Here is a 22,272-nt window from a genome sequence, read left to right as displayed (position 1 = left end):
AGTAAGGTGGAGGAAGAGCTTCAGCTGATGCTTATAAGGCTTCGAAAGGCTAAAGATGGCAACTAAATTCCTATCTTGGAATGTCAATGGCCTAAACTCACCACAAAAAAGAAAGAAAGTATTTCACTACCTGAAACAATTTAACAACGATGTTATTTGCTTACAAGAAACACATATTAGATTATCAGACCAAAAATATTTGATAAACTCAAGATTAGATACAAATTTTGTGACATCAGCGCCAGAGAAGAAAAATGGACTAGTTATATATGTAAGGAAAGGACTATCAGCTAATCTAATTGAGGCAGATGATCAAGGAAGATATACTGCAATTGAATTACTGACACAGTCTGGAAAAATGCTTCTTATTGGAATATATGCCCCTAACCAGCAACAAGACAAGTTTTATAAATTTTTACATACTAAAATAATACAGTGGGACTATAAATCTTTTATACTAATGGGTGATTGGAATGGAGTAATTGATATGCAGAATGATAAAAAAAGCTTATCAAAGACTTCAGCATGTGCAAAACTACCTAAATCTTTTTTTGATATGATGGAAGATATAGAATTGAGAGATATCTGGAGAGAACGTAACCTGGAGGAAAAAGATTTTACTTTTTTTTCTGATAGACATCAATCCTTCTCCAGGATTGATTTTATACTAATCACAAATGATTTTATTTCCAGGGTGAAGAAGACGAAGATATGTCCAAGAACTTTAACTGATTATAGTCCGGTCTGGATTGAATTTGAACAGGATAGGGGAGAAAGGAGGTCTTGGATGAAAATTTATTTAGATATGAAGAAAATGTAAAGGAGCTTAAAAAACAAATAAGAGAATTTTTTGTTATTAACATGAATAAGGGTACTCCTATGGAAATGGTCTGGGATTCTAGTAAGGCTCTAGTGAGGGGTATCTTAATACATATGAATAATAAATACAGACTAAAACAACAGAAGAAGCGTAAAGAGATAGAGGAAGAAATAAAAAAGAAAGAACAATTACTAATATCTAATCCAGGTGATAAGAAAGTAAAAGAAACAATAAACATACTACGAGGGCAATTCAATATGTTAATGGCTGATCAGGTGGCAACTAGTTTACAATATGCTAAACATAATACATTTTGTAATTCCAATAAACCAGGTAGATGGTTGGCCTACATGTTGAGGAAAAAACAGAAAGCACGAGTCATTAGTAAGATAGAATATAGAGGTAAGGAAGTTTACCAACAGAATTTGATTAAAAAGCCTTTTTTGGAATTTTATACAAAGCTATATGCTAGTGACTCAATACAAGGTATAGATATAGATAGATATCTAAAGGAAAGGAATATTTTGGAACTAACGTTGGAACAGAGGGAAGGATTGAATCAACCAATAACTTCTGAGGAGATTGTTGCGGCAATTAAGCAGTTAAAAATAGGGAAAGCTCCAGGAACAGATGGACTAACTGTTGTTTATTATAAGAACTTACAGCTTGAAATGGTAGAGCCTCTTAGAACTTTATTTTGTAAAATTCAATCAGGGGGAGGAGTTCCACCCTCTTGGAGAACAGCCTTTGTTTCATTGATTATGAAGGAAGATCAAAACTGTATCAAACCTGAAAATTTTAGGCCAATTTCACTTTTGAACACGGATTACAAAATTTTTGCTAAAATACTATCGAATAGACTAATGCCAGTTATGCAACAAATTATTCACAATGATCAATCAGGTTTTATAAAAGGGAGACAGATGAAATATAATGTTAGGCAAATTATAAACTTATTGGAATATTTGGAGAAAAATAATCAGGTCCCTGCAGCGTTTATATTCGTGGATGCAGAGAAAGCATTTGATCGATTGAATTGGCAATTTCTGTTTAAGATAATAGAAAAAATGCATTTTGGGGAGTATTTCATATACTCAATTAGAGCAATATATCAGGAACAAACAGCACAAATAATAGTTAATGGAGGTTTAACAGATGTGTTTAAAATTGAGAAAGGTACGAGGCAGGGTTGTCCATTGTTGCCATTGCTGTTTATTTTAACTTTAGAAGTCTTGTTGAATAAGCTACGTGATTCTGACAAAATAAAAGGAATTGTAATTAGACAGCAGGATTATAGATTAAGAGCGTTTGCAGACGACCTGGTTCTTACTTTATCCCAACCTATAGAAGTGGCTCCCTATATGTTGGATATAGTAGCTGAATATGGTAAAGTATCTGGATTTAAAGTAAATCTACACAAGACAAAGATGATAACTAAAAATTTATCTATAACTCAAAGAGAAGAGTTAGGGAGGATAATGGGGTTTGAAGTAGTTAAAAAGGTTAAGTATCTAGGAGTATATATTGCAGCCTCAAATACGAAATTGTATAAAAATAACTATGAAATTCTTTGGCAAAAAGTACAGAAAGAAATGGAAAAATGGAAAAAGTTACAACTATCACTACTGGGAAGGATAGCAGCAATAAATGTACTACCTAGGTTTTTATTTTTGTTTCAAATGATACCAGTGCTTAAAAAAGATGGAAATCTGTTGGAATGGCAGAAAGGGGTTAATACTTTTATTTGGGCTGGGAAGAAACCAAGAGTGAAACTGAAAATTATATAGGATATACGTGAGAGAGGAGGTCTTAAAATGCCTAATTTAAGATTGTATTATGAAGCAGCTGCTTTATCACAAATTAGTGACTGATTTAACTTAACTGAAGAAAGAATGTTAAACATAGAAGGTTATGATTTGTTATATGGATGGCATGCTTATTTGTTGTATGAAAAAAAAGTGGATAAAGTGTTTAAGGGACCTATACTTAGAAATGCATTGTTGAGGGTTTGGAAAAAGTATCAATATAAGCTGAACTATAAGATACCTATATGGGCAAACCCCAGACATGTAATAGAAAATATAAGTACAGAGCAAAAAATAGAGATGATTACTTATAAAGAGCTTCTTCTTTTGGAAAGGGGCAAGTTGCAATTGAAATCTCTAGATGAATTAAAAGAAGAAGGGATAATTTATACTTGGTTTCAGTATGGTCAGCTTCAAGCTAGATGGAGGGAGGATCAAAAAATTGGGATTATGCAAAATGAGGAAAGTTTGGTGAAACAGATTAGAGATCAAAGTCAGATGTATATTAAAAGGTTGTATAATGCATTACTGGAAATAGACTCAGAAACTGAATTGGTTAAGGATTGTATGATTAAATGGGCACAAAACTTTCAGGAACCAGTGATGATGGAAACGTGGGAAAAGATTTGAGTCAGAAATGTTAAATTTACGCAAGCACAAAATTTGAGAGAGAATTTTTATAAAATGTTTTATAGATGGCACTTAGATCCTAAGAAATTATCATGTATGTACTCGAATTTGCAAGCTAAATGTTGGAGATGTGAATGTAATGATGCAACCTATTATCATATATGGTGGACCTGTAAGAAAATCAAAGCATTTTGGATAAAAATTTGGTGGGTGATGCAGAACATTTTGAAAAGAAGGTTGAAATTTACTCCTCAATTGTTTCTATTGGGTATAATTACGGACTGTACAGTTTCAGAGTCTAAATTGATTTTGAACTTAATATCAGCAGCTAGGCTGCTGATAGCTCAATATTGGAAGAAGGACTCTTTGCCTACTATTTTTATTTTATTTTTTATTTATTTTAAATTTATATACCGCCCTTCTCCCTGAGGACTCAGGGCGGTGTACAGCCAGAATTAAAAAACATAAAATACAAATATTAAAAAACAATTAAAATATATATAAATTTGGCCCAAAATTAAAAATACAAACCAATTAAAACATTTAAAATTTCTTCTTAAGCCAGCCCGGCTTGCTGGAAAAAGTGGGTTTTAAGGGCACGGCGGAAGGCACTAAGGTCTTGGATTCTCCTTATCTCTGGGGGCAACTGATTCCAGAGGGTAGGTGCCCCCACAGAGAAGGCCCTCCCCTGGGGGTCACCAGCCTACATTGATTGGCTGATGACACCCTGAGGAGGCCCTCTCTGTGGGAGCGCATGGGACGATGGGAGGTCATCGGTAGCAGCAGGCGGTCTCGAAGATAGCTAGGCCCGATGCCATGGAGCGCTTTAAAGGTGATAACCAGCACCTTGAAGCGCACCCGGAAGACCACTGGGAGCCAGTGCAGCTTGCGCAGGAGCGGTGTTACATGGGAGCACCATGCTGCTCCCGTCACTACCCGCGCTGCTGCATTCTGGACCAGTTGGAGCCTCCGGGTGCTCTTCAAGGGGAGCCCCATGTAGAGACCGTTGCAGTAGTCAAGGTGAGAGGTGACGAGGGCATGAGTGACTGTGCACAGGGAATCCCGATCAAAAAAGGGCCGCAACTGGCGAATCAGGCGAACCTGACAAAAGGTCCCCCTGGTTACAGCTGTCAGATGTTCCTCCAAGGACAGCTGCATATCCAGGAGGACTCCCAGATTGCGAGCCCTTTCTGTGGGGGCCAAAGACTCGCCCCCCAATAGTCAGTGATGGAGTCAACTGACTATATCGGGATGCCGGGAGCCACAGCCACTCAGTCTTGGAAGGGTTGAGCCTGAGCCTGTTCCTCCCCATCCAGTATTGGATTGAAGATATCCACTATTGAAGAGTGGATATTGAAAGTAACAAACCTAGCAGAAATGGCGAAAATCTCGGCGTACTTGAAGGACCACACGCAAGAAAGATATGTATCGGAATGGAGAAGATAGATTGATTATATTCAAAATAAGTATCAGACAAGAAAATATCAAATAGCTTATGAATGAATATTAGTATTAGAAGTATTTGGTTATCTGTTGTGGAGTTAAGGTTTCAGTGGGGGAGGTAGTACTTTGAGGATAAGTAGATTAATCTAGTTTATGTTTGATTAAATGAAATACCTTGTATTTTGCTCTGGGAAGTCGGGGGGAGGGGGGATGAAGGGGGGGGAAGGGGGGGGGAACAGGGGAAAAAATTTTTGTAGTTTTTTTTGTAAAACTTTCCAAAAAAAAAAAGAAAAGAAAACAACACTACACTAAGATCCCACATTGGTTGTCGACTATGGAAGCCTTAATCTACCCAAACACCATAGAAATAGGAAAGATGAGGAATTACCAAGAACTACTGAGTAATGAAGGAGATTTATACACGAGGCAAGAATTGGAAAGCCGGGGAATAGTTATCGATTGGTGGCCATACTGTCAAATAAAGTCAAGATATATAACAGATCAGACACAATATGGATTTCAGACCGAACCGAATGAACTAGACAAGATATTAAAAAGTACAGAGAAGAAAATGATAACCACAATTTAGAGATATTATATAAATTATAAATTGGAGGAGGAAACAGTGAAAGAAAATATGATAACATGGGCAAAAAATATAGGCCACAACATAGAATTGGAAAAATGGGACAAATTATGAACAGAAAATCTTAAACTGACAATGTCGATACCATATAAAGAAAAGCTTTACAAGATGTTTTACAGATGGCATCTTCCACTGGCACGTTTGGCAAAAATGTTTCCAAATGTGTCACCAATGTGTTGGAAATGCAAGTCGCAAAAGGGGTCATATTACCATCTATGGTGGTCTTGTAGAAGAGCACAACATTACTGGCAAGAAATCAAGATAATGATAGAAGAAATAACGAACAGAAGGTCGATATGAAACCGGAATTTTTCTTACTCGGAATGACCACACCACAACAGACTAAAGAGATAAATTATCTCATTATCCATATCCTAACAGCAGCACACATAGCATACGCTCAAAATTGGAAATCAGAACTATTACCAACAGAAGAAAAAATAATCGCAAAAATAACACAATGTGCAGAAATGGACAGACTCACAAAAGAGCTACAAGAGAAAGAGGACACTGATTATTATTCAGTCTGGCAAAGACGGTATTCCTGGCTAGAGGGAAAGATAGGATTGATAAAATAATACTTATGCAAAATCTAACCAAGAAACATAGACAATCACATAGGAGGAAGACCGTATGACTGTATGTATAACTAGTTAGAACGGTATATAGAAGAAATAGATACTTACACATAGAAGAAAATTTAAAAATAGAGTTAAGTCTTGGACGTGTAAAAAAGTAAAAACAAGTAAGCATATAAAATAGATCTCTAATAGACAAATAGAGGTGAAACAGAAGATAATCACTGATGCAACAGCTCTCTAGAAGTCAGCCGATAGGCTGAAACAATATTAGTTGTTAGTTAGTTAGTAGGTTTTTCCTGTATTGTCTTTATATATATATATATTTTTTTAATTTGATTTATATGCCGCCCTTCTCCGAAGACTCAGGACGGCTTACAATGTGCTCAGCAATAGCCTTCATCCTTTTGTATATTTATACAAAGTCAGCTTATTGCCCCCACAAACTGGGTCCTCATTTCACCTACCTTAGAAAGGATGGAAGGCTGAGTCAACCTTGAGCCTTGGTGAGATTCGAACCCTGCAGTAATTGCAGGCAGCTGGTCTTAATAAGCTTAATAACAGGGTGCCTTAAACCCCTGTAGTACCAAGGCTCTTTATATATACATGTTTGTAAGTATTTTTGTCTGTTTAATAAAAAAATTAAAAAAAAAGAAAGAAAAAGTGAATGCAGTAGGAAATAAATATATTAGGTGCAGCCCACAGTGGAATTTTATTTACCAGAATAAAATTTAAATGTACCTATTTTACTCAGAATAAACATAAATAAATAAGAGCAACTAGAGAATCTCTTGGTACTCCTTGTCTGAATTTTAAGGATTTCTTTCTATGTAACTTGAAAAGTTTACAGTAGGGGTCTTAATACTCTGATTAGGTTAACTTTATCCCATCCTGGAGAAATACCTTCTGATTTGAGTCAATTTATTCTAATGTATCCTAGAGTTCACCCTCGGTTGTCCATTCCACATCTACATCTACATCTACATCTACATCTACATCTACATCATCTACAGCAGTAATGGGTTTCAATTTAGTTTGCTACCAGTTTGCTCATGCGTGTGCGTGCACTTGCACATGTATGCAATGCTTCTGCACATGCGCAGAAGTATCCAGGCAGGTGGGCGGAGCCTCCCACCGCCACCCAATCTGGGGCGAACTGGTAGCAACCACCACTGATCTACAGTACATCTATATTTCTATCCTTGCCTAAAGAAAGCTGATGATTTTGTTTTAATTGATTATATTAGTTATAATGTGTTTTTATTTATAAATTTAAATTACTAATGTAAATTGTTAACACTCACAAATAATCATCATAATTTCTTTTTTTGTTTTAATTATTTTAACCTGTTTCTCTGATGCCACTGGAAGTTACAGAAAAAAGAAAGATTTTAACACTTAAAGTGTTTTTGCTGGCAACTGAGATCTGTTTTATAACAAGGCAAGTTGATCCATTGAATACAATACTGTCAACAACATCTAACCAAAGGTCCAGTCTAGATTTTTCTATCACTAATTGGAATTGATGGGAACTGAACTGTGGACTTTCAACATACAAATAATATTCTCTTACAGAGCTTTATCTTCTCACATATCTGCAATTGTTTGACATCTTCATTTCTCCTTTTCCTTTGCTTACTTTTATCTATTGGGATTTCTATTATTTATATTCCAGAGGCTTAAAGAAGAAGATCATTGCTTTTATCTGTTAACAGTGCTGAAAGCTATGAACATTTTCAGGTATAACCAGATGTCTTTTAATAGTCCTGCCCTGCATCTTAGTGGTTTTCTCCAGCATCCTAACAATGACAGCTTCAGAAGCTGCCATTTTAATTTCTCATAATATTTTGGAATGAATGTTGTAAACATAAATGATGGCTCCTGAATCCAGCCTGAGAGGGAAAGAACTTTAGAGTAAATCTGGATCTAAAACAAAGGTACAAATTCCTTTCAAGACACAAAGGTTGTTGGCATACAGCAGGGCTGCAGGCATGGATGTCCATAGAACATGAAGGCAAGTGAAAATATGTACATCATGACATCATGGCATAAACAATGCAATTTAAGCACTTGTGTCAGATGACATGATATACTTACATAATTGTAACATCATGAAGATGACATAATAATCTGTTTTGATGTTATTCTGTTTTGTTATTGGGGCCAATGGCTGTGGGGTTATAGGATATAGGACTCATTGAGTCCTATATCCTCTAATTCAGGGGTGTCAAACTGGTGTACCATGGACTAGATGTGTCACACACAGGCCCCACCCATCCCAGCTTTGTGAATGAGGAAAATGTCATGAAACATAACATGACGTCAATGTGACATGGTGATTTTCACACCTGTGCTCTAGTTTCTGAATGTTAATGGTGGATATTGAAGCTATTGTGAATAGTCATGCAACCTTTGGGATCGTTATGACAATGCAAGCCCATAGATATTTCTTATGCATTATAACCATTCCTGCAGTTAATGACTGAAAATTCTAAATACAGGTAATCCTCGAGTTACGAATGTAATGGAGCCTGCCTATTCCATTCATAACCCAAGGATTCATGGGAGTGAATCTTGTACCTTGAATGAGATCACTCCCTCCTTTCGCCCACGCATTCACTAATAAAATGGGAGGCTCATTAAGTGCATATGAGGTATTTCAGGGTGGGGAAGGCCATGGGGGACCTACTGATGAAACAGATCACCTGCCTAAGACCACCCAAGGCCTCCCCAATCCACTGAAATATCTCACGCTCCCCAAATTGCTTCCCCCCAACCTGCCATGCTGGGTCGCTTACTTTGTGAAAATCTAGCAAGCAGTTTCCTCTCGAGGTTTCAGCCATGTGCGCCGCTCTGACACTCTGTTAGGCCCACCACAGGCCTCTCCCAGCCCATTGCAGGCTGGAATGGATCCTCCGGGGGCCAGATCTGAGCCTCTAGGAACTGGATCCGAGCCTCTAGAGGCCAGATCCAGCCCTCCAGGGCTCTGTTCGGCCCTGCACAGCCCTCCAGGAGGCTGCATTTCAGCCTGCAATGATGGGGGGGAGGCCTATAGAGTGCCGAATGGAGCCTCAGAGGCCCAGATCCAGCCTCTGGATATGGCTCAGATCCCAGATCCCAGATCCAGAGGCTCAGATATGGCTCAGATCTGGCCCTTGGATGCTCAGATCCAGCCCACAGAGGCTCCATTTCAGCCTTCAACGGGCTGGGGGAAGCCTCTGGATGGCCGAATGGGGCTTCTGAGGGGTGGATCGATCCCTCAGATCTCTATTTTGGCAGGCAAAAAATGTTGCAGAGTCTTTGTGGTTGTTCGTAAGGGTGAACAACTGCCGTGATACTGCAAGATTTGTAGTTTTGGGCCTTGTTCAGAAACGCTAGGGGGTCTGATAGTCAAAGCAAACTTTGAACGTTTGCTAAGGGAACGCTCATACCCCAGGATTACCTGTATTTTGTATTTTGCACATAATGAAGGAAGAGAGCTGCTCCTCTGAGATTATATAGTAATTTTGTAAAATGTGTGCTTTAATAAATGTGACAAATTTGCAGTGATTCTGTTCACCAAAGATACTAACTATCCAAATCTTTTTGTGAGTCATTTTATTTGTGTTTTAAGTCAACCCTGTTGGAAAAAAAAGTCAACCTATGCAAAATGAAGCAGACATGCCAGGAGAATTATATAATTTCTGTTTTAGATTCATTTGTGTTTTTAGCTCTTGGTCTTTACTAATTAACATTCACAGCTACATTTGCTCCATAATATGAAGAATTCTTTCTTTTGCTTTGTCCCTAATTGTCTTAATAACTTACTTTATTTTATAATGTGATGAAGTCCAATGAAAACTCTGTTAGAGCTCAAAAAATTCACTCATAAAAAATCTAAAGTTTTCCAGTGAAATCAGCAGGTTTTTCAAGTGTCTAATTTTGGCAGGATTGTGTCTTGTGATACTTTATGTTAATAATAATAAATCTAAGGATAATAACAATCATCAATCTTAAGTTTTTCTTTCTTAAGATTTATTAAACTAATGTTGATTTCACTGTCTCTAAAGTGTATATTTGGTCAAGCATGGGATTACTGCAATATTCATCCTTTCTTTGGTAGTAAAGAAAAAGGGAGGTTAAACAAAAAAAAATTAAAACATTGATTGGTACCGATGAAGTTTTTAAAAGCCATTACGTCCTTAGAAAGCATATATAACCTTCCAAGAAAGAAAGAAAGAAAGAAAGAAAGAAAGAAAGAAAGAAAGAAAGAAAGAAAGAAAGAAAGAAAGAAAGAAAATGCTTGTAGAAAAGTTTAGACTTCTCCATCTCCATCTTCATGAGGGCATTAGACTGAAGAAGAAAAAAATTAATTTTTATACTGAATTAAGAAAAGAAAGTTCTGCATCCAGCAAAATTGAGTCTAAAATCAAAGGAAAACTCTTAACTAACCCATTGCCTTAATTATAGGTTCACATATTTTATCAGCTTCATGTATATTCTCCTTTGGGAGAATAACATGGGTTTTGTTATTTGTTAACTAATATAATTATTTTGTATTTTAATCTGATTTATATTATTTCTTTTAAAGTGATGTTCAAGATTTATTAGCCTTTAACATTCCTAAACTGATAAAGAAGCTGGAAACTAGCTCCTGATAAGAAAAGTTTGTTAGTACAAATTGGGGTCTGGCTTATCTCTTTTGTGAACCCTAAACAACCTTTCTCCTTACAATTTATTCCCCTTCAGACCTCATTTTAATAAACATGTGTGCTATTATTCTGTCCAATCAACTTTCCTCTTTCAAATTTTTGTTATGTTAACTATTAAAGGGGATATAAACTAAAGATTGGTGTTCCCTCTTTGAATGAGGAATCCCTTTTGTCTGAATATTCTGATAAATTGTAATAAAATGATCTTCCTGTTTTGGTTTGTCTCGTTGGAAAATATGCACATTGAGGCACGAGCCTGAAAGAGCCATATTTGGTCTTCAATTTTGGTGAGCCATGCAGAAGAATTTTGCCTCAGAGCAATGATTTCCAGTCTAAGATAAGGTGCATCCCTGGAATTTTTTTTCCCAGGGCCTTTCTTTGTCTTTGACTGGACACATTGCCTCACAGGTGCTTTTAAGAAAGAGAAGATCATTGAATGGTAGGGATGTGAGAGGGAATGAAACAGCCATCTATCCTTCCCAGGACAGAGAAATTGGTAAGTCTTGATTTTATTTTATTTTATTTCTAAGAAGCATCCAATATCCCTTCCCCTGTATGCAATGTCAAGCAGCTTCCTAATTAATTACTTCCTCTGTGAGCTAGAGATAAGCTAGCAAAAATATAAAAGGAAGTGTAAAGGCCCTTTAGAAGGACCGGTATTAAAAAGGAAAAAAAAACTGAATACACATTGTTTCAGCCCTCCCAGGTGATTTAGCAAGTGGATTTAAAACTGCCTGAAATGGGGAATATAGGAACGAGAGACTCACAAGAAATGGATGGTGGAGATGCCTCTACCCCTCTCTGATGTCTATACCATAACTTTTTAGCAGCCAGCGGGATAGAAAGGAAAAAAAAAAACAAGGCCTGTTAAAATTTTGTAAGCATATCTGGCCAAAATTAAAACTCCCAAAGAATTATTCATGGCTTCTGAAGGTATCTTTGAACAACCAATTATACTTGCTCTTATGACTGAATTATGGGAGTCTAGAAAATTTGAACAACTCCTTTTTTTTTTAGTTTAAAACAAAACTTTATTTATTTTTAAAAAACATTTAAAACATACAAGTTTCTCTTAATCAAAAACAAATTTACATATACAGTACACAACTTCATCTATTGACTAATTTCTATTATTATATATACATATATATATATACACAGTGACTTATTTCCTTTTCTATCCATCTGACAGTACTGTTTTTAATTGTATTGATTTCTTCTAAATTTCATCTTTAACCATTGCCCCTCTTCTGATTTATCCACTAGTACCATCTATTCCATATTGTAAAATATTTTGAGTCTTCCTTGTCCTGTAACTCTAAAGTTAATTTGTCCATTTCTGCGCATATATAGATTTTTTGTATTAGCTCCTGGTCGGTTGGCAAACGATCTATTTTCCAGAGTTGTGCTAACGCTAGTCTAGCCACCGTAATTATGTGAAGTATTAGATATTTTATATCATTTCTAATATTCTTTTTAATCATGCCTAATAAAAAGACTTCGGGTTCTAATTCAATTTCGTAATCTGTTATTTCTAATATCCATGTTTTTATTTTGTTCCAATATTTCTTAATTTCTGGGCAAAGCCACCAAGCATGGTAAAAAGTTCCCTGTGTCTTTTTATATTTCCAACAGGCCGGATTTACATTTGGGTACATTTTTGCTAACCTTGCGGGAGCCAGATACCATCGGTACCACATCTTATAGTGATTTTCTTTATAAACTACCGATTTTGTCAAGCTGTAGTTGTTTTCCCATGCTCTTTCCCATTCTTCTAACTGTATACTGTGCCCGATGTTCCTCACCCACGCTATCATCTGCCCTTTAACCAATTCTTCTGCCAAATCATATTCAAGTAAGTATTTATAGATTTTCGAAATTAATTTCCCTTCTTTAGATTCTAGTAATTTGTCCAATCGATTTTGTTTTAAATCTATTCCTCCCTCCTCTTGGTCCTTTCTGTATCTTTTTTTTTTTTTTTTTTTTTTTGTGAATAGGGCCACCAGTCTATTACTATTCCTTGTTCTTTAAGTTGTTCCCTAGTTTTCAATTTTCCCTGTACATCTACTATTTCTCTGTATCTTAACATTTTTTGTTTTGATAATATGTTAGGGTGAGTTATTGCTTCTATCGTTGATAGCCAGCCGGGAATTTTCATGTAGTGTTTGCATTTGATTTGTTGCCATGTATTGATTAAAAATTTCCTAATAGTGTGGTTATTGAAATGTGTGTATATTTTATTTCCAGAGCTCTATATAAAGGCATGCCATCCCTTCATTAAGTCATGTCCTTCCAGATTTAACAATCTTTGATTATCCAGGGTTATCCATTCTTTGATCCATAATAGGCTTGCAGCCTTATAGTATTTTTCCCATGCTGGGAACCCAAATCCGCCTCTAATTTTGTCATCTTGTAATATATTTAATTTTATTCTTGATTTTTTCCCCTCCCACACAAATTTTGTAGTTATTTTGTCCAAATTATCAAAAAATTTCTTATCTAATTTTATTGGAATTGTTTGGAATAAATAAAGGAGTCTTGGAAGTATGTTTGATTTTATCGCTGCTATTCTCCCAACAAGGATAGTTTTAATTTCCCCCATTTATCTAAGTCCTCTTTTATTTTCTGGACTAAAGATTCATAATTATCTTCTTTTATTGTTGCAGTTCTAGCCGTCAAATTTATCCCTAGATATTTTACTTTTTTAACTGCCTGTAATTCTGAATCTTTTACTAATTTCTCTACTTGTTTTGTTGTCATATTTTTTGTTATCATTTTTGTCTTTTCTTTATTAATTTTTAGGCCTGCTACCTTTCCAAATTTTTCAATCTCTTTTATTAATTTCGGGGTTGTTTCTATTGGATCTTCTATGAAGAAAACAAGGTCGTCCGCAAAGGCTTGGACCTTGTAATCCTCTCTCTTAATCTTTAATCCTTGTATTTCTTTGTTTGCCCTAATTCTAATTAATAGGTTTTCCAAAGTTAAAATAAAAAGTAGGGGTGACAGCGGGCATCCCTGCCTTACTCCTTTATTTATTCCAAAAAATTTTGTTGGATCCCCATTCACCAAAATGCATGCTTTTTGGTTCTGATATATTGATGTTATCATTTTTGTGAATCTCTCTCCAAAATTCATACTTTTAATTTGCTGTTTCATGAATTGCCAGTTTACTTGATCAAACGCTTTTTGTGCATCCAGAAAGATCAGAGCTACCTGTCTCTCTGGATGCACCTTGTAATATTCTAAAACATCCATTACAATCCTTAGATTATTTTTTATTTGTCTTGTGGGCAAAAAACCGTTTTGATCCTGATATATTTTGTTATGTAATAATTTTTTCATCCTATCGGCAATTATACTCATGAAGACGTTGTAATCGGTATTCAATAAAGAAATTGGCCTATAGTTTTTTATTAATGTGGTATCTGCCCCCTCTTTGGGTATTAGGGAAATATATGCTTCCTTCCATGTATTTGGTAATTTTGCCTCCATCAAAGCTTCATTATATATTTCTAATAATATTCCATTTAATGATTCTCCAAATGTTTTATAAAACTCCGTTGGTAGACCATCAGTCCCTGGAGTTTTATTATTTTTTTGTCTCTTCAGCGCTTCTTTTAGTTCCCCTATCGTAATCTCCTTATCTAATAATTATTTTTCTTCCTCTGTTAGTGTTTGCAATCCCGCCCCTTTTAAGTAATGTTCAATTTCCTCCGCTGTTACTATGTCCTTCTCATAAAGTTTTTGGTAATACTGAACTATTATCTCCTTTTTCTTCTCTAAGCCCTGTTGGATCCTTCCCTCATCGTCTTGTAGCTTCTGAATTGTTCTTTTTTCCCTTTCCTTCCTCAGACTATACGCCAACCACCTCCCTGGTTTATTTGCATGTTCAAAGTAATTCTGCCTTATATATTTCAAAGTCATTGCATATTTCCCTTGTTCTAATATATTCAGCTTGTGTTTTGCTGCTATCCAATTTACCCTTATTTTTTCATCCCCTGGGTTTCCTTGCAATTTACATTCCCAATTTTGAATTTCTTCTCACAATTTATTATATTCTTTTTCTCTCTCTTTTCTCCATTTTGCATTATAAGCTATTGTGAGGCCTCTTACATATGCCTTAGTTGTATCCCATAAGTTCTGTAGGGAGGTGTGTTGTTTTGTATTTTCCTTATAAAACAATTCTAACTCCTTTTCCATATATTTCTTATATTCTTTTTCTTTTAATAGCTGTGTATTCATTGTCCATCTATTTTTCTTTCCCTGCTGCCCCTTCCACATCATCATTATTGGATTGTGATCAGCCCAATTATTTGATAAAATTTCTACTGCTTCAATTTCCATCATTAACATATTGGTTACCCAAGCCATATCCAACCTAGACCAGGACTTGTGTGGATTCGAATAATATGTAAAGTTTTTAATTTCGGGGTTATAGAATCTCCAGCTATCTACCATATTTAACTCTTCCACCATATCTGTAAAAGTCCTGGGCAATACATTTTTCTTATTTTTATTTTGCTGACCACATTTATAATCTTTTCTTACATCTAGAATAGCATTGAAGTCTCCAATCAGACATACATTTTCCATTTTTTGATCCATAATTTTCTCATGCACTTTTTTATAGAATTCTAATTGTTGACTGTTTGGAGCATATATTACTACCAATAATATATTTTTGAAATCAAGTTTTAGCTCTATCATCACTATTCTACCTTCTGTATCCACATATCTTATATTGCTATCTATTCCTTCCTTGATATATACCACTAGTCCTTTTTTTTTTCTTCTGCCAATGATGAATATTCTTTACCTAATTTCTTATATTGTAAATATTTTATATCTTGTTTTCTTATGTGTACCTCCTGGAGGCACACAATATCTTATTTTTGTTTCAATTTTTTTTTTGTAAATTTGGTGTCGTTTGGATGGTGAGTTGAGGCCGTTAACATTCACTGATAGAATTTTTAGGATTTGTTCCATTTCTTACTGACTTTCCTGTTGTTTCTTCTTTGTTTCTTCCTGTTCCTTTTTTTGCCTCTTGTTTGCACTCCTTCTTCGTCTTCTTTTCCTCTTGTTGTGGGGTTCTTTCATGTTCTCGTCTCTGTTTTCCTTTGGTGTTCCATCCTCCCTCTTCTTTACTGACACTTGTTGTCTTGATGCCCATCATTTGATCATATAGTTCCCTTGCTTTACTCTGCGAATCCACCTTTATTTTCTTTCCCTGCCACGTTACCAACATTCCTTCCGGCGTTGTCCATCTAAAGGGTATATATCTTTTGTTTAGTAACGTGACCAGAAACCAATAGTCTTTTTGCAAGTCTCTTATTCTTTTGGGTATTTGCTTTATTCCTATAAAACATAGGTTCATCCTTTGTTATCTTGTATACAATATCCCTCACCTTCCTTCTTACAAACCTTATATGTACCTCCCGGGGAAGTTTGTTTTGTCGGGCATAATTTGTATGAACCCAGTAGACTTCATCTAATTCATTTATTATTTCGTCCTTTTCTCTTTGGAGTGCCTCTGCTATCATCTCCGCCATTACCATCGTCAGATCTTCCTCCCTGTCTTCAGCTACATTTTGGAAACGCAGATAAAATACCGTTTTTTCCATTTCCAATTGTGCCACGGTATTCTCAAGTTCCTTATTTAATCCCGTCATTTTTGTATCCAATGCTTCCAATTTTTCTTCTGTCAATTCGGTTTTTTGTTCTATTTCTTTTATCCTTTGATCATTTTTTTGGATGATTTCTTGTATCAGATCCATTGTTTTCATCTATCTTTTGGATGTCGTTCTTAACTTATCTCTTTACCTCGTCCATGTCTTTTCTAGATTGTTCGTGATTTTGTGATTTCTAGTCATGAAATGATTAGAAATTGTGATTTCTAGTCATGATTCTTGCATTTTGGCCATGGTCTCTTGGATTGTTATAAGCATGGCCTGCATTGTTGGCATATTGGGTGTGCTAGGTTGCTTCTCTGATGCAAACATTCCCTCCAAGGTTTTCTGTGTCACTGGGGAGGCCGACGTTCCCGCTAGAATTGATGTTGTTTTCTTGCCTGTCTTCAACATTGTTGTGGTGGTGCTAGTCATTTCTTTCAAAATCCTATATTGTTCCACCAATATTTTATCAACTTTCTCCCAAATCCCCATCCAAATTCTATATAATTTCTTTCTTTTCCTTTTCTTTTCTCTCGTGAAAATTCAATTCAATAACCTCTCAATCACTTGGTCTCTTTTCTTTAAATAAGTTCCTTTAAATAATTAATTATCTCTATAAAATACTCCGTAAAAATGTAGCAGAAATATAAATATAAATATATATAAATATATGGCTTATATAATCAAAGGCTTAATCGATCAGTCAATTCTTAATACTTAATATTTGATTATTCAGTAATTAGTAACTATAATACTTGATTTTATATATCAAGAAAAGAAATATCCCAATAATTACTTCTAAGTCTCTATGTATATTATAAATTTTAAATATTTTTCTAGATTGTTAAATACTATTTTATTTGCTAATAAAATAGATAAATAAATAAGTATCACTATAGTTCTTAATTGATTCCAATAAATGCCAGTAATAATTTATTTATGTGTAAATAAAAAAGACAAATAGGAGCAGTATATTTTCAGTGTTCTATGAGCCTTGTTTGTTATATTTTCAGCAAAGGAAAAGGACAAGTTCATTTTATTACCGCTGGAATCCTTTCCAGTTTCAAAATGGTGATCTCTAATCTGCACAGTCACAGTATGCAGTTCTTACTTTGCCAAACTACCTCTCTCCTTCCGTTAGGGCAGCTTAAAAGAGGGTACAAGAGATGTTTGTTCTTCTTTTAATCTCCGCAGTTTAAATCCGTTTCTCCTCACCTTCATCTTCACTGTTTTAATGTTTTTTAGTCTTTCTTCACTGATCCGTATTTCATCCCCTTCCTTTTTGCTCGCCTCTTCAGTTGCCGCCCATTTACGCTCTGAGTTCTTCTTTTTTCATGCTGCCCCTCCAAAAAAAACTTTCTCCTCGATTTTGCGCCAAAATAATCCAAATTAATTCTTGCTTTCTGCTCACCCTCAGCAATCTTGCACTGTACTCACTCCTCTGCTCCTGATGATCTCATTCGGCTCGTCAGGCGTCCGGGCCAGCTGCACTCGCCGCGCCAGCCGGCTTCTTCCAAGCCTGGATTGAGGGATCTTCTCGGTACGGCGGGAGATCGCACCTCTCCTCGCCTCCCCCGAAGCTTCCCCTCCTTATTCCCGATCTCTCCAGGATCGGTCTTCGCCAAAAAAGGCACCAAAAGCTTAGAAATCCAACACTAGAGAGAGAGTGTTTCTCTCCCGTGCCGCCACGACCTTACGTCACCTCCAGAAGTCAAAAATTTGAACAACTCCTAATTGTTGGAAATGTGGCTATGGCCAGGGCACCTTCTTTCATATGTGGTGGACATGCCCTGAGGCGAAAAGATACTGGAATAGAATTCAGAGATGGCTACAAGAAATAATTGGAGAAGACAGAATTGACACCGGAAATATTTCTCCTGGGAATAGTAAAGAAGAGGTATGGAAAGAAAAAGATTCATCTGATAATACATATAACTACAGCTGCTAGACTGGTGTATGCACAATTCTGGAAAGAGAAAACCCTGCCACCAGAAGAACTTATAATTAAGAAAATACTGGAGTGCACAGAGATGAGTAAATTAACGTATGAAATAAACAATGATGAGAATTCAGAGTATTATACTGTGTGGAAAGGTGGTATGAATGGATGAATGATAGAATTAAAGAAGGAGTATAAGGTGCGATAAATAATAGCAACAAATAGCTTAAGTGACACCAGATATATTTTATGCATATATGTATAAACACTGCAGATCTGATGTTAATAGAAATGAGATTCATTTTTTATATATGCATATAAAATTCAATAAAGTATATTTTAAAAAAAAAGAAAATTTGAACAACATTAGTATGCTCAGCTGTTTTTAAATGTCAGTAGTAATACAGAGTTATTGAGCAAATGCCATCATATTATGTATAGTGGACCCCTCACCAACAAAGGAAATTCTTTTCCAATAGACCCATCTTTGAGAGCAACTGCACCACTTTTAAATCACTCAAATATTTTACCAGATGCCCCCATGGAATTTCTCCCACTAATATATAGCCCTCCCAATGGGACAGCCCCAGTTCCAGATGGGGCAGCCCAAGCCCAAATAGTCCTACAATGGCAGGTCCCTAGATTACTCCAGCATATAGTGAAAATCCTACAAAAATGGCTGAGTTGTTTAAAAGCATTATTTCTACTCATAATCCTAAATGGAATGACTTACAAACTATGTTTAATATTTTTCTGATTGAGGAGGAAAACGGATGGTTGTGGGGAAAGGTAGATCAGAGATACCAGAGAATACTTAGTTTCCCCTTCAAGATCCTATGTGGGGTCCAAGCATCCCAGCAGATTTGAGAGAGTTGTGAGAAGACAGCAACAGAGTAGTTGCAGCTTTAATGATTGTTATTCTAAAGAAGAAAAATTTATCGGAACCTCCTCCTGAATTTTCCTCACTGAAAGAACAAAGCAGTAGTGGGATTCAAATCCTGTCACTACCGGTTCACTCATGCATGCGACACTTCTGTGCATGCACAGAAGCTTCTGTGCATGCACAGAGACCTCTGGGAGGATGGGCAGAGCCTCCCACCGCTGCTGCTACTGGTTCACCTGATCTGGGGTGAACCGGTAGCAACCCACCACTGGAACAAAGTAAGTTGCCCCAGGAAAGAAAAATGGAAATTTAAAGGGACAAAAAACCTCTCCACAGGTCTGGAAATGATATTTAATGGTGTATGTGTGTAAGACAGTGGGGGGATGGTCTAGTTAGCCTTTTCTTAGTAATTAGAAGGACAATGGAATGTGTTGTACAAAATGAAGATGATCCCATAGGATGGAAAAGTTGTTGGTATATATAAGGAGAGAGAGGGAGAGGGAGAGGGAGAGGGAGAAGGAGAAGGAGAAGGAGAAGGAGAAGGAGAAGGAGAAGGAGAAGGAGAAGGAGAGAGACAAATGGGTTTTATGCCTGGCCAGGATGAAAGGTGAGATCTTTTATGTGAGAAGACTTAACAAGTTATGTTGAGAGGTGTTCTATAGAAAACTCATAGAAAGTTATGTATTTCTCTAGGTTCCAAAAATTTGGAGAGGAAAAAAACATTTTTTTTAACATTACCACTCTCCTGGAAGAAATGCATTCACTGTCCCCAACCTTTTCTCACCAGAATGTGTAAGACAAAGAGGGAGGAATGGCAGTGAATGTAAGAAATCTGTTATTAGAGGAAAATTTTGTTTTGAAAATTTTCTGTGTCTGTAATTTTTTTTTTTTTTTGCTAACTCACTGGTTAAATAGTATTTCAGATCTTTTCTGAAGGAATTATTTTCTATTCTTCCTTTCTTAAATTAAGAAACATCTGCATTATATTTGTGGGTGATGGCTTTAGATACGTTCTTTTCCACACCTTGGTAACATCTGAATTTGATTTCTTTCTTTCTGCCAAAGACTGAAGGAATGTGGATTAACTACTGGACAGCAGATTCAAGGTAATGCAAATTTCATTTTGCATTTGAAATTGTATCTGAGTAGGAAAGGGGGAGGGGTGTGTTTTTTTTCTTCTGTTCCTTTTCACTATTTTTTTCTGCCTGAGAAGGGAGGGGCACAGTAGCATCTGACCTCTTCTTACACACACACACACATACATCCACACACACACACAAAAACACACAAAGTACTACAAGACAGAGCAATGACAAATAGCTGGGCTGCTGTTGGTTCACACCAGTTCAGGTGTACCAGTTGTTAAGATTCTGCGCAGTTTGGCGAACTGACAAATCCCACCACTGGCTGGCTCCACCCACCCTGCCCTTGGGGTGGACATGGTGAGGCTTGGCCACCTTTCAGGCCTGGATCGCGCCATCCTTCTGCCTGCATGCCGCCCACTTGCCCTTTACCTTGGGTCAGGGAACATGCCAGTCCCTGGCTCTGGCCTTCCCCGCGGCCTCCGCCTGCATGCTGGATCACCGCTGTGAGAATGGTGGGAGCCGCATGGGCTAGAAGATAAGGCTGATGACATGGAAGGAAGATCCGCTCTGGGCTTGCTGTGCTCAGCCGAAGGACCGCCTTGGGGGGGGGAGACACACTGTGAGGCTCAGCTGCCTTTCAGGACCAGCTTTGGCTTCCGCAGGACCTTCCCAGTGCGAGGCCTGAGAGAAAATGCCTACTTCAAGGGCTGTCCACTCTCCCATTTGCTGGCCGGGCTGGCCTGGAAGTGGCATGCCCCCTTGTCATGGGCTGGATGTGGAATCCAAGGTGGAGTGGAGGTTGAGCAGACGGCAGCCAAGAGCAGGGCCTGAAAGGTGGTCGAGCCTCACCATGTGTCCCCCCCCCTCCAAAGAATCCTGCAGCCACCACATTTTTGCTGGCACCAGAATCCTCCAGCCACCGGTCTTTTCTGGCATGAGAATCCTGAAGCCTCTGGTCTTTGCTGGCATGAGAAGCCTCCAGCTGCCACTCCTGGCTCAGTTCTGAATGGCAAAGAGGCAGCTGCTGCAGGCCCTTCGCATGGCAAAAAGTGGGTGCTGCAGGCTTCTCCCACTGAAAAAGAGTGGTGGCTGCAGGCTTCTCACGCTGAAAAAGAGTGGAGGCTGCAGTCTTCTTGCACTGAAAAGGAGCAGTGGCTGCAGGCTTCTCACACTGAAAAAGGCTGGCAGCTGCAAGCTTCTCAGACTGGCGGTGACTGCGTCTCAGGGTGGGATCATGTGTCTAGATGCATCAACAAAGGCTGGAAATAATATTAAGATATGTTTGGTTAGGAAGGAAAGCAAGAATAGGCTTGAAAAAAGAGGGGGCTTTGGTAGTATATTGGGAATTATACTACCAGGCCTCGGTACACACATGGGTGAAAGAATGGATTAGCCTTAGACACACAAGACTATTAACATTAGAAGAGCATGATCTTCAATTACATTGACATTCTCATATTCAGCGAGACCCTCGAGGAGCATGTAAAGCTAGTGTGGCAAGTGCTGAAAAAACTCCTCACTGCCAAACTCTATGCAAAGCTGTCAAAATGTGAATTCCACCAAACCTCCCTTGTCTACCTAGGCAACCGAATATCCAGTGAAGAAGTGGAAATGGACCCAGGAAAAGTGAAAGCGTGCTAGACTGGCAACTCCTACACACCCGGAGCAGCTTCAAAGCTTCCTGGGATTTGCAAATTTTTTCAGACAGCTTTTACCAGCATTCACAGAAGTTGCCCTGCCCCTCACAGAACTGTTGAAAATGCCACCCCCCCTGGCAACACCACAAAAAAGCCAACTGCTTTCCTGGTCAATGGACTGTCAAAAAGCCTTTGAAAAATTAAAACGGCTCTTTGCCAAGGAGCCAATCCTCCAACACCCTGACCCAGAACGGCAATTCATCATCCAAGAGGATGCCAGCGATGTGGCAGTGGCAGCTGTGCTCCTGCAAAAGGACCCACAGGGACACCTCCTACCCAGTGCCTATGTATCCAAGAAACTCACCGACACTGAAAGAAGGTAGGCCCTCCTTTCCTGGAGACACTTCCTAGAAAGCAGGAAAGTGCCCGTTGAGGTTTGGACTGAT

The sequence above is a fragment of the Pantherophis guttatus genome, chromosome 4 (assembly GCF_059756535.1).
Source record: "Pantherophis guttatus breed Tessera chromosome 4, ASM5975653v1, whole genome shotgun sequence".
NCBI lineage: Eukaryota > Metazoa > Chordata > Lepidosauria > Squamata > Colubridae > Pantherophis > Pantherophis guttatus.
This window is presented reverse-complemented; position numbering follows the sequence as displayed.